Source organism: Melanotaenia boesemani, chromosome 9 (genome assembly GCF_017639745.1).
Source record: "Melanotaenia boesemani isolate fMelBoe1 chromosome 9, fMelBoe1.pri, whole genome shotgun sequence".
NCBI lineage: Eukaryota > Metazoa > Chordata > Actinopteri > Atheriniformes > Melanotaeniidae > Melanotaenia > Melanotaenia boesemani.
In genome coordinates, this window is record NC_055690.1 from 11,756,586 (window position 1) to 11,771,533 (window position 14,948).

A 14,948-nucleotide genomic window follows, 5' to 3' on the forward strand; every position below is an offset into this window, starting at 1 on the left:
AAAAAGTATCCATGTTCTCTGAGGCAACACCAACAAGACCCATTGGTTGTGTCTTATAAATTATACTTTTCTAAAACAGGTGAAAACTTTCCTTTTAAAGACATAGTCCCTTTTAACTTGTACACTGTCTAACAAGGTTGATATCTTTCTTCAAACTTGTGCATTTTCTTTTAACACACTAAATCTTTCATCCATGACTGCATGACTTTATGCAGCTACTTGCATGCAGTAACGCTTTACCCAGCAGATGTTGGTGCTACCAATAATGAAAAGAATCAGTCTACCAGCCAAATTACAATTTACCACCTCTATCTAGTCAGCATCTGCTGAGCAATGAATACAAATTACTTAAATTCGCTGGATATGTAAGTCACCATCTGTATGAGCACACCTTTATGTTTTTTAGTATGGTATGCAGAGGTATTGAAAACAGACGAATGCAAGATTTCCACTAAGCAAATATTACACACACTCACTCATATGAAGATAAATAATATATACAAATCAAAATAGACTCTCATACTTAGCACACATGTAATTCATTGTCTGTACCAGTACACCTTCATATGGGAGAAGACTAGACACACTTATTCAAGACATCCAGTCAGCAAATAAAACACACACACACACAGAAATATACATACAAACAAACACTGTATGAAAAGTCCCATCAGCATTCTTGCCTATTTAGAAGTATCAAACAGCAATTTGACAGACAGATCACATAATCACACGTTTTATTGAACTGTATGAAAAATGAGCTACCTTTTATGTCAAAACATACATTCTTGCAGCATTTTGATTAGTAGTGAAGTGGAAAGCAGCATGGCACAACGCAGTTCTCAGTATGTAATGAAGACAAATTGGGACGTTTGGCTCAGGGATACTGCTGTGCTAGCTCAAATGCAGAGGATAGCCATCTTTTTAGGCCTTTCTTGGGAAATTAAGATTCAGTCAGCTGCAACATCACATACTACCCAGCAAACCACAGATGTAACACACTTGGGTTGTTAGAAGTGTAAAAGTGTTCATTCACACTATGCCAGAAAGATAGACAGACCTGAGTGACAGCAGATTATGTAAAGAACAGGTTCTGCCAAGCAATATGACTGATCAGAGACGTGTTATAGCAAAGACATTGATTTAAATAAGACACCAAGACCGTGTATGACTGACTGCTGCAAGCTCAAGTCATGATTTCCTGGCATCTTAACCATAAGAGAAGACAGTTAAAACATTTCTACAATTCCACTCTCAGATGTTCTCAGACATATATACTACAAGTCCACAGATTTTTCTAGCCTGCACCTCACATTTAAATATTGACTTGGAGACAGGAAAAAAAAAATATTTGTGTTGCTTTCCTATGCTTAACCAGCCACTCACAAATTGTACCTGCCAATATCAGTTTTGCATTCTGCTATACAACTCATGTCACTGCCTGACACTTATTGTCAGGCCATAATTTCCTCTGCTTTCTTATTCCAAAGAACCACCTCCCTAATTGTATGTGACGGCTGTCTTCATACCAAACACGTTGTCATGTTTTCATTCTTAGTTATAATTGCATTTAATAAGTGTTTGCAGTTGGTTACCAGAGTCTGCTAATGCTCAAGAGATAAACATCTATAATGAGGGGAAAGGTGAGTAATGTCAGGATGGGGACTTACTAAAATTAAACTAGGATAAATTTGCATTGTCACCCAATACTTTAAGAGACAGTTCGACTTGTTAGCACATTAACTGGCTTTAGAAAAGTTAATATAACATCTAAATGCCACTCAGATGCTGTTCTTTTTGAAAAAGGGTGTAATTTAGCCCAAAATCTTTGATTTAGAGTGATTTTTTCCAACATATCTCATCTACTTGTAAAATAAAAATGATAGAAGGTTAGAAATGTGGATTATATAGGTTTTTTTTTTCCTGTTTTTATTTACATTTTATGAACAATGTCATGTTCAGTCATCAACTACAAGGCTTCCCTCAACCATCACAAGAATTAAACAGTTCCTATTATTTCTAAAAAGCTCTTTGTGTGTATATCCCTGTATATGGAAGGCCACTACTCTACTCTGTGTGTCACTGCATAGATAATGCATGAGATTAGGGTTTGAAATATATCCTTATTTTACACTGTTTAAAATAAATAAATAAATAAATAATAATAATAATAATAATAAAACAATTAAGAACAGAAAAGGGACAGAAAATGTAAAAATATGTTTTGAAGCATCAACTCAAAACAGCCGTGTCAGTTCACTTTGTATGAGAATATGAATTTCATCAAACAATTCTTGACATAAACTGAAATATTAAATTATTTGAGTCAGTTTTAACCAAACATGAAATATCTAGAGGATGATCAGACGGTTGCAGAATTTAAACACAATCATAATCTTTTAAAGAAAGACAGTACTCAAAAGCATACAGCATAAGTTGTAAAAAAAAACTGGTTAACTAAACACAAGAGAAACACTGTCAAATTTCTCAGTCAAAACCTGATTTCTCTGCAGACAAATAGCCAGCTCTCTTCAGGGTCAGGTTTGTGCTGAGTGCACTGTGTGACTCTAAAGTCTGTGAGCATGATAGTTGATTTGTATCTATTAAATATCTGTTTAAACAAATGATTTCTCTTGTGTTCTTGCTGCAAATGGCAAATAGTTGGCAATGTTATGATATCGTATTAGAGATGATAACTGTGTTTAATTTGTGGGTAGAGTGGTCGTCTTGTAGCCTGAGGGTTGCTGGTTTAATCCTCGGCCTGTCGAGTTCATGCCGAGGTGTCTCTGAGCAAGACACCGAACCCCGAATTGGGTTGTGGTCAGCGCCTTGCATTGCAGCTTCCGCCATCAGTGCATGAATGTGTGTATGAATGGGTGAATGTGATGTATAATGTAAAGCACTTTGGGTATCATTCCAGGTACAGTAAAACGCTATGCAAATACAGACCATTTATCATTTACCATTTACCAAAACAATTTAAGGGTTTTTAAAAATGGCTATTTTGTAATTTTGTTTGGGAATTTTGCACCACTGTTTTGGTTTTTGACGCTTTGAGGCTTTCTATGACTAAAGCATGCACAAGTCAGCCATCATTGCCTTTGACCCAGTAGATTAAATTGGCAGTTATTTGTGCTTTAACCATGAGGCTTTATGAGGTACATTTCTTTGATTCATATTATTCTAAGTGTATTTGCAGTTTGGGTGCAATGAGGACCCTTTGCAGGATGATTTTTAAGGTATTTTGACCATTTGGTAATTTATCTCTCCCATCTAACAATGACACTTCTTTTAAATAATAATAGTAGGGTTTTCTCCCTGTTGAAGCAGTCATCTATGAAGTGATTCAACCTTGTTTCATGAAAATCATCTCTCCTCAAAATTTTGTTATGCTTGCATAATGACAGTAAAGATCTTGAATCTTAAATCTTGAATCTTCGGTATCTAAAATAATGGGAAACACTAGGGCACTAGTGTTGTGTCACTTTTAAACAGCCGATGTGGAAATGCTCCTAGGAAAATGACTCCACTGACACAGACTTAAACAAAAGCCTGTATCAGAATTACAGCTTCGGTATATTGTACCAGAGTCTGGAGAGAGCTCGAGCCAGGATGGAGAAACTTCAGCTTCACTTTCAACCCCGTGTTTCTTATAAAGTGCTATGTCACTGAAAACATACCCATTCTCCTTCAGCATTTTCTCCCAAAAGGGGCTAAACATATATAAGAACCCTTTTTAGGCCTGCCCTTCAGACTATCCACACCACACAGTGGCTCTCAGCACTATGGCTGAAATTCAGAAATCCTTACATGGCAATTATGCTTACAGGCAAACAAATAGATTGAAGCAATGATCTACATCTGCTTTAAAAGGAAAACTAAGTTCACTAAACACTATACTAGAGCTACATAGTTTCATGTAACAGACATCAAACATAATTTGCCTATCCTCTAGAATGATTTTCCTTGTAAAGCTCTCCAAATAATATCAGTGCCATTGAGTCAATCTGTTAAAAGGACCTTTAAAATACTGCTTCTCAAATGATATGATCTAAAAGCTGATAAGAGCTACAAGCACTGGGATGGATCAATTGCGCAAGAGGAAGAGCACTCAGTCATGGGTACTGTTTAATTAATGATGGAGGATAGAGATAGGCTGTTAGCTCCATATTGTCAGTCAAAGACTCACAGCTAAGGGTGGCAATATGAGCTATGTAACTGATATGAGAAACAGAGGGAACTAATCCATATTCTCTAGTCTAGAGCCATTAATGATCTGCAAAGAGGGCAGGGGATAGTGCTGTACAACACTTACTCCCTAATATTTTAATGCACCAAATACCAAACACTATACATTGTGGTAAAAACATGAAATCTTATGTAAAATTTATGAAGAAAAAAACCTGGTATCCAGCTTTAAGTAGCAGAAAAGTTACCAGTATTTAAATGAAGGCAGAGTATGATAAGAACTACTCTTGAAAAAAGAAAAAATAAATAAATTAGTGCAGTGGTTACAAAAATAAAAATAAATAAATAAATAGATAAGTGGTCACTATAAAGCTTCAAAAAGTCCTTTCTCATACATGATCCTTCCCAACCCCAGTCTGAAGTTCAGTTAGCTAGCAAAGCGGCATATTGATTAGGGAAGTCAAAATCCAATTGTTATATCGGTAAGCACTTGTCCTGTCAAAAGTACTTGGACAAGGCATTGAAATCCGCCCTGCCTCCTTCAGATGACTAAGTCAGTTTGTCTTTTAAATGGTGAAGAGAATTTAACAGAAAAAACCACATGGTGACTGGAGAAATGTCCCAGCATTTCGCAAAGGGACTAACTTACTGATCATAAAAATATTAAGTTAAACATAAATTTTAAAAATGACTCTTCCACCTTTTAATCGGATACCATCCATCCATTTTCTTGCTGCTTATCTGAGGTTGGGTCGTGGGGCAGCTACCTAAGCAGGGAAGTCCAGACTTCATCAACATTCGCTATGTCGTCCGAGGGGTCCCGTGCATTCCTAGGCCAGCTGAGAGATGTAATCACTCCAGCATGTACTGGGTCTTCCCAGGGTCTCCTCCCGATGGGACATAGCCTGAATATCTCACCACAGAGGCCTCCTGGAGGCATCCTGACCAGATGCTAGGGCCACCTTATCAGGCTCCACTGGCTCCAATGGATGTGGAGCAGTGACACTATTCTGACCCCTCCCAGATGAGTGAACTTCTTACCCTATCTCTAAGAAACAGCCACCCTGCAGAGAAAACTCATTTCAGTTGCTTGTATTTGCGATCTTGTTCTTTCGGTTACTACCCACAGCTCGTGACCATTGGTGAGGGTAGGATCAACGGGTAAATCATAAGCTTCGCCTTACACCTTCTTCACCACAACATACCGATGCAGAGTCTGGATCACTGCAGGTACATTACCAATCTACCTGTCGATTTCCTGTTCGATCCTTACTTCACTTGTGAACAAGACCACTAGATACTTGAACTTTTCCACTTGGGGCAGGACCTCATTCCTGACCTGGAGAAGAAACTCCCCAACATTTCGTCCAAGGACTCCAAAAGGGTGGGTATACTCTGAATTGGTGATCAATGCACAAGCACAAACAACGGCCAGAGGGAGGCTACCCTCTCATCCACCAGAGCAAACTCCAATGTACAGGCACCAAGTCAGGGGGCAATGAGTATGCCCACATCTGCTAGGCACCTCTTCCCAGCAGCAACTCCAGAATGGAAGACAATCCAACCCTTCTCGAGAACACTCGTTCCAGAGCCCAACCTGGGACCTGAGATGAGTCAAACTATATCTAGCTGGAACCATTCAACCTTACACACCAACTCGGGCTCCTTCTCCATCAGAGAGGTAACATTCACATACCTAGAGTTAGCTTCTGCCTGCTAGGATTGGACCACCAAAGTCCCCACCTTCAGCCACTGCCCTGCTTACATTGCACCCAACCCCTGCAGCCCTTGCTACAGTTGGTGAGTCCACAGGAGGGGGGTGTATGTTACCCTTTCTGGCTGAGCCCAAAAGGGCCCCACGGGCAAAAGGCCTGGCCACCAGGTGCTCACCCCCGTGCCCCACACCCAGGCCTGGCTCCAGAGGGGTGCCCCAATGATGTCTGGGCAAGATAAATTTAGCTCCAATGGGTTTCTGCATCATAGGGGTCTTGTGCTTGGTCTGGTCCCTAGAGACCTGTTTGCCACGGATGACCTACTACGGATATAAAGCCCTTGACAACACAGCTCTTCCAGGATCTATGTGCAAGCCCCTTCACCAAGATAAGGTGGCGGCTCAGTGAGGGGCCACCACCAACATTAAGCTTCAGATACCTTCTAATCCAAAGATATTCTTCATGCAAGTTTGATTGATTTCTGCAGCCAGTAAGCAGGTCCTTCTAAACATTGTCATTCAGTTACAGGGTTGTTGCAAGTAAAGAATGGGAATTAGTTATGTGTTAATGGCTGATTATGTCATACAAAGATATCAATGCATCTCCTGATGTCTTAAATCCAAACCAAATTGAAATGAGAAAACATTGGTGGAAAAGGACATTTCTTGCTTTCATTCAGAGGTTGAGTGAATTAAAAAGACAGATGATTTTTTTTTCCTTTTTTGCATAAAAACTTCTCTCATGGTGCTGATATAATATTCTGTTACATCCCTGAAAAACTAGGCATTATTATTATTATTATTATTATTATTTAATCAAAAAATAAAAGCACCAAGCCTCTGTATGTATAAGCATTCATGGATAATATGGACAGTAAAGGCTAATGATAACTTTTTAGTGTCAAAGAATATGTCACCAGGCATCTAAGCAGCCAACAATAATACTAAACTATACAACACTAAACTAGATGTATTTCTATGCAAGGACTTTCTTTTAGGTATAAACTTTGATGGTGGCTAAGCCTGACTAGGCCTATCTGAATGGAAACAATTGTGGTGCCTTAAACCAACCAACCAGTGACTTAATAAAACATTATGGCATGATCCCTGCATCACAAGAGATGCAAACTAATAATTTCCAAAGCAAAACTCAAACCCGTTTTCTATAATCAGAATTTATATAGAATGTGCAAAGAATTAGGTCCAGATCTTCTTTGCAATTGCAGAAATGCATGCACTTCAGAGAAAAAGGACAGAGGACAAAGAATATGATGCACAATGTGGAAGTGTTTTTTTGAATATAGATGGTGGTAATAGGTTTAATGTTGGTTATGTGCTAATTAACAATTTCACCAAACAATGTAGCGACACAAAAATGTCAGGACAAAATAATGGCAGGTAACTGTTTTCAGCATGTATACATGCCATGAATGTTCTGGGGACTTTCCTGCTGTATTCACACTAATTTACTGTACTTCCTACTAGGTATTAAAACTGGCTAACAGTCTCAAATGCAGCATGTTCAAGAAAATTTCAGGGCAGGAGCACTCACTGAAAATAAAGGTTAGGTAGATAAAATGTGCTGGAGTGACAGCTACTCGTTTATTGAGGCAGGCCAAAATACCTTCTAAGAAAGCATTACACTTATAAATTTCAAGGTGTTATAGACGAGTTACAGTGGAAACGACTACAAATACGATATCTCAGTCAATTCAGGAACAGTTTTCTCTGTGGGAGAGGCCAACTCCCTTTGTTGAGGATTAGGAGGTTTTTTTTACAACTCTGCAAATCTTGTACATGTACTGAAACATACTAAAGAGGAAGAAAAAGAAAAAAAGAAAAAAAAAACTTTGAGACATTTTTACCCCTTTAAAGCCATACCTAGGAAATAAAGTCTTTATTTAACCATCTAACAAAATGTAAATAAATAAACAACATTAATTTGCATACCCTTTGACCATATGTCACAATTATTGTAGTGCAAAAGGTATCCACCAGGGGTAGAAGTTTTGAGCAACATTTTTATCATAAAGTGATGCAATAAGTTAAAGAAACCTTATGTGTCAAATATACACATGACTATAAAAGGTTAAACAAAATCCTGATGAACTTTTCCACCACCCTTCCTACCTCCTATTTGGTCATTCTTAGGAAAGCCAGACTTGAACATGTTGAGCATTGTGACAACTTTCTAATCTGTTCACATAGCAAAGATTGATTGACTGCTACAAATGTATTTTAAACTGAATATGTTCATTGGAAGCTCCGCCACAGATGGCCTGATAGTATAAACTGGGCTGGGTGTGTGTGTCTGTAGTCCCAATCACATGTGGATGCAAAAAAAAATACATGCACCCAGCCTTGGGCCCAATGTGTGTAATGTGGGTACACAAGTTAGAGCACATTGCAAATGATTTTTACACTCTATATCTGAATAGGCTAATACTAGCATAGTGAACAACCAGGAAACTGTTGACCAGAAATCTATCTGCAACCTATTTAATACCATCAGCCAGAATATTAAGTATTTTTTATGTAGCTTTATGTTTCAGTTTGCACAAAACTAAATAACAAAGCTGAAACAATCAGACCATGATTTGAAAGACTTGTTCCTTAGAAAATGTTCTGGGTTGTTGACTAATTAATTTAAACAAAATGTGAATTAGGCTACAGTGTGAATGTAATTGCTAAAACGGATTTCAGTTGTTGCAGATGTCGCCTAATTGTCCGACAACAAGAGGACAAAACAGTTTCTGGATATAACTAACTTTCCTGAATGAAAACAGATTTAACACAATCATTCTGGAGGGGGACAAAAAAAAGGAAACAATGCCACTCCTTATAACTAACTGAGGGCCACCTTTTTTTCCTCAGCAGCAGTGAGATGCGATGCTGCGCTGCAGAATGATCCTCGGCCGGCTGCAGCGGTGGAGGAGGCAGACTGTGAGCAGACCAAAATAAGCAAACCACGACGCGCCATACGCGCAAGGAGCTTTCTGAAGAGTGAAGGAAAGGTTTGCTTTTGGCGCACGATTAGGAAACAGGTTGACAGAGAGAGATATAACCCTGTTTGTTGGTATTTTCACGTGAGGATGCGCTGGCTAACCAGATAGAGCGTCAGAGGAGGACACGGACTTCACTGGATATTGGTAATACCGCTGCCATTCTGCCGTTTGGGTCGGGAGAAAGAGAGGCAGTACGGCGGTCTAACAACCAGCATCACCCAAAGAGAGAAAAGAAGAACGTGAGCTGAAGAAAGACTTTTTAGATTTCTGTGAGTACTGTGTTTTACTTTAGTTCCTTTCCCCCCTCTTCAGGCTGTAGTAACAGCAGGTTGAACGGACAAGTTCTGCTGGCGATAATTTTGCTATAATCCCAAATTAAAAATAATCGCCATAACAATAAATAAACAAGAGAAAAGAAGAGTTTTTCATGGGCTTTTTTAGCTTATCAGATTAATCAGCTATGGCCACAGTTAATTATTAATCTATGATTATCCCCCTTTTACTGTTTGAATAACTATTTTCCCTATGAGTGGAGGAAGAATTAAGCGTGTGGGCGATGGAGCTGGTGAGTGTGACAAAATGCACACCCTGCAAAGTGTCTAAATGAAACATCTCTGCTATTTATCACGCCTTGAGCAAGTTCAAATAATCTTTTCAGTTTCAATCTTAAATTAAAGGCATCCTCTTAACCCTTAGCAACCTTGCAAACAAAAAGGCTTTGAAAGAGGAAATTTTGAGGGGGAAAAAAAAAGCTCTGCTGTGAGGACAGATGCTGGTTCTTTTTGTTTTTATAAGTGCATATTTTGGTTGGCAGAGCAGGAGGCGTCCAACACCACTCACCACACAAGTGGACCCAAAGGAATTTTCTAATCAGAGATATGCAAATTACAGAAACTCTAATTTTGTGGCTTTGCTGCGGTTGAATGTTTAGTGCTATCATCTGACAATGCTGGTGACAGTTGGGTTCTGCATTGTGGCTTGGGGGCTCAGACTCTTGTTTGATCATATTGATTTGGCTTTTTCATAGCCATGTTTAGAGAGTACACAGAGAGAGAGAGGGGTATTATTAACCCATTTTTCAATTGGGATATTGTTTCCATCTTTTTCTTTGAGAAGTTTGTGTGACTTTTTTCAATGACAGCAATTAGTGAAGCGATGCCAGAGAGAATCAAGTCTGCCAAATGAAAATACAGCATTTAAAGATCTGTCTGCTGTCAGGAAATCTCCCTGCTGCTTTGGGGTTCCTTCATTTTTAATGAAGGTCCACTCAAAGACATTAAGAAACAGCATTACACTACTTTTAGGGAGGTTTCTAATTTAAAGTCACTAGCTATGTCACTACAATAGCCAACACTGCTGAAGATTTTAATGATAAACCTTTGAAGAGTTTTCCTTTCTAAAAATAAAGATACTGGTTTGTGGTCTGGATGCTTCAGTTAGAATATGACATTGCATTATATGCAGATCAAGTGGTACTTTAGATGCACTGCTGATAAAACATCATGATGCAAACAATGTCAGAGAAAGAAGTAGATGTGCTGTACAGCGTGGAGGCTGGAGTTTTAAAAGAACTCAAAGGACACATAAGAGGTGTAATGATAATTTCCTGCACAGTGGAAATGCTTTTTTTATTGTTCCAATAATTGTGATGTTCAAAATGATCTTGTAATACATGCTGACCTGCAGGTTGTGCTATGGTGTGTGCATGGTTTGTGTGTAAGAAAGAGCTATATAAAAAGAAAAGAAGCCTACTGAGTCATTTTGCATCATGCAATGTTTGAAGGAATGTGAGGATTTTTATTTCACTGGTATGTCACTTTATACTTTTCTGTACTTACCGTGACGGTTCACAGAATGGAAGGTCAATGGTTAGATTTCCTGCTATGTCAAGAAATTATAAAAGGTTCAGCTAAATATTTTGATTTCTTCTTTTTCTTTTCTTTACAGTCATTAGTCTCTTTAATTTAATGCTTTAATATGGAGACAAGCTGTTAAATAAATTTCATTTTAAATGTCTAATCAATGACTTTGATTAACAAAGAGCAGTTTAAGTCAGTGATAAATTAAGCATATATATATATATATATTATATATATTGGACAATTATTTCAGATTTTTACTACCTTAACAGAAAAGCAGGGACTTTCAACATTGGTTCTTACCTCTGATTTTTCTAAATTAAAATTAAAAATGTATTTGTTTTTTTCTCATTTTGAACAGCTCTCAAATCATCTTTATCATGTTCTAGATCATAATGCAGAATTCATATATCATCATCTCACCAACCGTCTCCATGGTGATGCAGCAGTGATAAAAGTCATATCGCAGCATAACCTAAAGTAAGCACCTGTTGATAAAATATATAATTGACTGTTTTGTTTAACAAGTTTTCCATAACTTTTTTACATTATGATGATCACTTTAGTTGTAATAATCAGTTCAATATTTCATAAAATCTAGACTTAAAAAAATTTCTCATTTGTGCCCCTCTTTTCCTGCCCAGTGCTCCTGCCTGGCCCCCCAACAGAACTTTTCTAGACCCTCCCCTGCATAGTTGAAGTATAAATCCTACAGCTACTTTCTGTCATCAACTACTGTGTTAGAGAAGGCCTTGCCAAAAACAATACTTTGAGGTATATACGTGACATATGAACCACAAACCGCTAGTTTTCTCCTTCTCATCTGAATGATGAACGCAGCAAGAGAGTTAAACCAATCAACTGATCACCGTCACAAACAGAGATGACCAGAGAGCCACTAGAGCAGATTAAGTTTAACAAATAAGTTTAAAGAATAAGTTTAAAAAACATTTAAAATACGGGGGAAGTGCAGGTGTGGAACCCTTTCCCAGTGAAAAGAGTGTGTGTTAAAACAGCTCCATTCTCCACAGAGGCAATGTCCATGGTTGCTCCATTAATCCTGCGTTTATCATCCAGTAAATCCATCCATAGAATCACTCAGTTGATCTTTTCCATCGTGCCTCTCCACGTCCCACCATCATAATAGAGAAATGACGGCTGTATGGGGCTTGTCATGCCGCACATAAGTTAATTGCGTTAAAATGTTTAACTCAATTAATTACAGAAGTTAGTTAACGCCGTTAACGCGTTATTTTTAATTTATTAAATATCAGTATGCGTACTTGAACAAATAAACGATTTTTCATGGTAAGGTTTATTAGTTACTTTTCTAATGACTTTCTTCTGTAATTAAAAAAAGGAATTACTATTAGTTTTATATGTTTTTCCCCAAACCTGCACACAATGGATCATATATGGTAAAATGAATGAATGATATAATACAAACAAAGATTTTTGACATAAATGTTCTTTTGTTTTATTCAGTGATGCAAAAGTTTCAGACATTTTATTTTTGACATAGTTCATGTGACTTTTTCAGTTTAAGAACTTTGATTGAACAACCCATGGGCGTTGGACCACACTTATCCCGGTGAGAGGGTTCAACCCCCACACTTTTCCTGTAGTTTTAAAAAATTTTCCAGCAGTTTTGTACAAATGTTGCTGGTGTAGTTGCTGTCTGATCTTCTCTGTGTCTGTGCAGTTCAGCTGTTTCCTCCTCTCCTGCTCCCTCTACTGCTGTTGTGAATCATGATGGCTAATCCGCTGATCGCTCTCCATCCCTCCGATGTTTTCTTATTGGCTGTGTGTACCCCTTAGTGCTGAGCCTACAGCAATATGGAAATTATTGGCTACCAGAGGAATTTTTTTATAAGGTACAGATGGGAAATTCTCACCAGTCTGAAGAATATTTTATAGTTTGCTTTTACTTGTACCCAGGTTGGGGGCGGATAGGTTACATCTGCTTATATAATATAATATAATATAATATAATATAATATAATATGACACGCTTATTAAGTTTAGTGATTTGATAACCAATGCCAACTATAGGCTACCATGCATTTAATATCCACTTATGCGTTAACTTTGCTGAAAATCCTGCGGCAAGCATCACAGTGGGCGGTGGCGGATACAGCTCTTTTCCTGTTTTAGTCATTTTCATCCTAATTTCGGAGCTCAGTGGGTGATGCCTTTCAGAGGTTTGGCTTAACCAACACGGGTTTTTGATAGGTACTTCATTGCCAGTGTTTTGGAACAGACAACGCAGGTTAAACTGGGTACACACATTAGGATTTTCTAAATCTGAAAAGATTTTTTTATGTTAAGAGACCTCACACATAAAGATAAAAAATCAGGCATTTAACAGTTTCATACTGCGTGTGGTGTGCTCCGATAATCTTAGCACAGAACACAACACACATAACGATTCTGTCCCGCAGCCAATCTAGAACACTTGCGTGATCAAACGTGATCCAACAATAACAAAGAAGAAACAAAGCAACAATCGGAAAAAGAAAGAAGGGTTACCTCTGAAACATGCAGAGCAGTCGGTCCTGAGGACCAGGATTGAGAAACACTGATCTAGAATATGGTAGAGATGATGCAGAACAACATATAGAACAGGGATCACCTCCAGACCTCTTGAGCCAGTGTTGTGCAGGTTTTCAATGTGTCCCTGCTACCACACACCTGGTTCAAATGAAATAGTTGTCCAACAGCTTGTTGTCAAGGACTGCACCAGCCTTTTAACAACCCATTATTAGAGTCAGGTGTGTTGCAACATGCAGGTGTTGAAAACCTGCATGACACTGGCTCAAGAGGTCTAGAGTCAGTGATCCCTGATATAGAAGTACATTACATGCTGCATTTACTGACCCTTGAACATTTGATGTTTACCCAAGTGAAGGTCAGCTGACATTAAATGTTTGAAAGTACTGGTTTGCTCTTTATGTTGACACAATACAGTAAAAACCAGTACATACATACATATATATATATATATATATATATATATATATATATATATATATATATATATATATATATATATATATAGTGTGTGTGTGTGTGTGTGTGTGTGTGTGTGTGTGTGTGTGTGTTTCATGAGCTGTGATATACTAAAATGATGTCATATCAAGTGGAGTTTAACCTAAGATGATTATCTGAAAGTGGCTCCTCTCACTTTTTTATATAGAGTTAAAGTCACCAGATGCAATAATCCAAGAGACATTCACCTGCATATCAGGGGAGTAGCTGGAGGAGATGCACAGCTGTGCCTATTTCACTTGACACAAATTGGAGTTTACCCCTGTCCTTATCTGATGTAAATCAGTTATTTTCTAGCAATGCATGCTTTAAAATGTTGGGCAATTCACTAGGGGACAGGTATGAGATGAAATGCAAATTAGCACAACTGCTAACCTTAATTTAAATTAAAAAAATCTCAAAGTTCCAGCTGCCTCATCCTCTTTAGGTAAATTATTATTGACATGGGCCAACAGACAGGAATTTAGAGTATAGCTAATTGAAAATGACAATTCTGATGAAGGCAAGCCCTTAAGGAAACTTGTAAAAAAAAATGCATTTACTGTGACAAGAGAGGCCAGCAGCAGAAACTGTCTCACCAAGACAATGGCACCCAAGAGAATCCCGTTTCACTGACAAATATACAACAACTATAATAAAGTGAAAATGGACATAAATGTGTTGCAGAAGTGCTGGCGCTCAGCATGTCCCTGAAGAATGCTGAAAAAAGACAAATTGCTGCCACACTATACTGCAGCACTTTACAGTCATTCTTACTTCCTTTCAGTCTTGCAAGACTAAAGTAAGTAACCATAAATACATTTCATCTTAGAATATGTAAATATTACTTTCTGTGGCTAGAAGACACAAAGGTATAATTCTGCTCTCAAAACACAGTGACTGAGAATGTGTGCCCTGGGAATCGTTCCCTGCTCAGATTTGAGATGGCATGCATTTGTTAGATTAAAGAAATTCATTTTAAGTAGTGTTGGTAATCTTGACAGAGGCATACCCTGTCTTAGCTGCCTTCCTATCAAGCATTTTGTTTGTAAGGGCGGCCCACTGGTCTAGCAGAGCCTGGAAGACAAACGTCCCTCATGACCCATCTGACAGCTTAATTTATATAATTGCCTTGAAACATCTGCCGAAGAAAGACCG

General features: G+C 38.1%; 1 protein-coding gene across 4 annotated transcripts in view; it reads left to right on the forward strand.

Moving 5' to 3' along the window:
* Positions 1–8,827: 8,827 nt before the first annotated feature.
* Positions 8,828–14,948, forward strand: part of cntn5 (contactin 5) — a 108,794-nt gene continuing 102,673 nt past the window's right edge. For all 4 annotated transcript variants that reach the window (XM_041995789.1, XM_041995790.1, XM_041995791.1 and 1 more), the window contains exon 1: positions 8,828–9,173. The gene's annotated coding sequence lies outside the window, so the exon portion shown is untranslated. The remainder of the gene's footprint in view (positions 9,174–14,948) is intronic.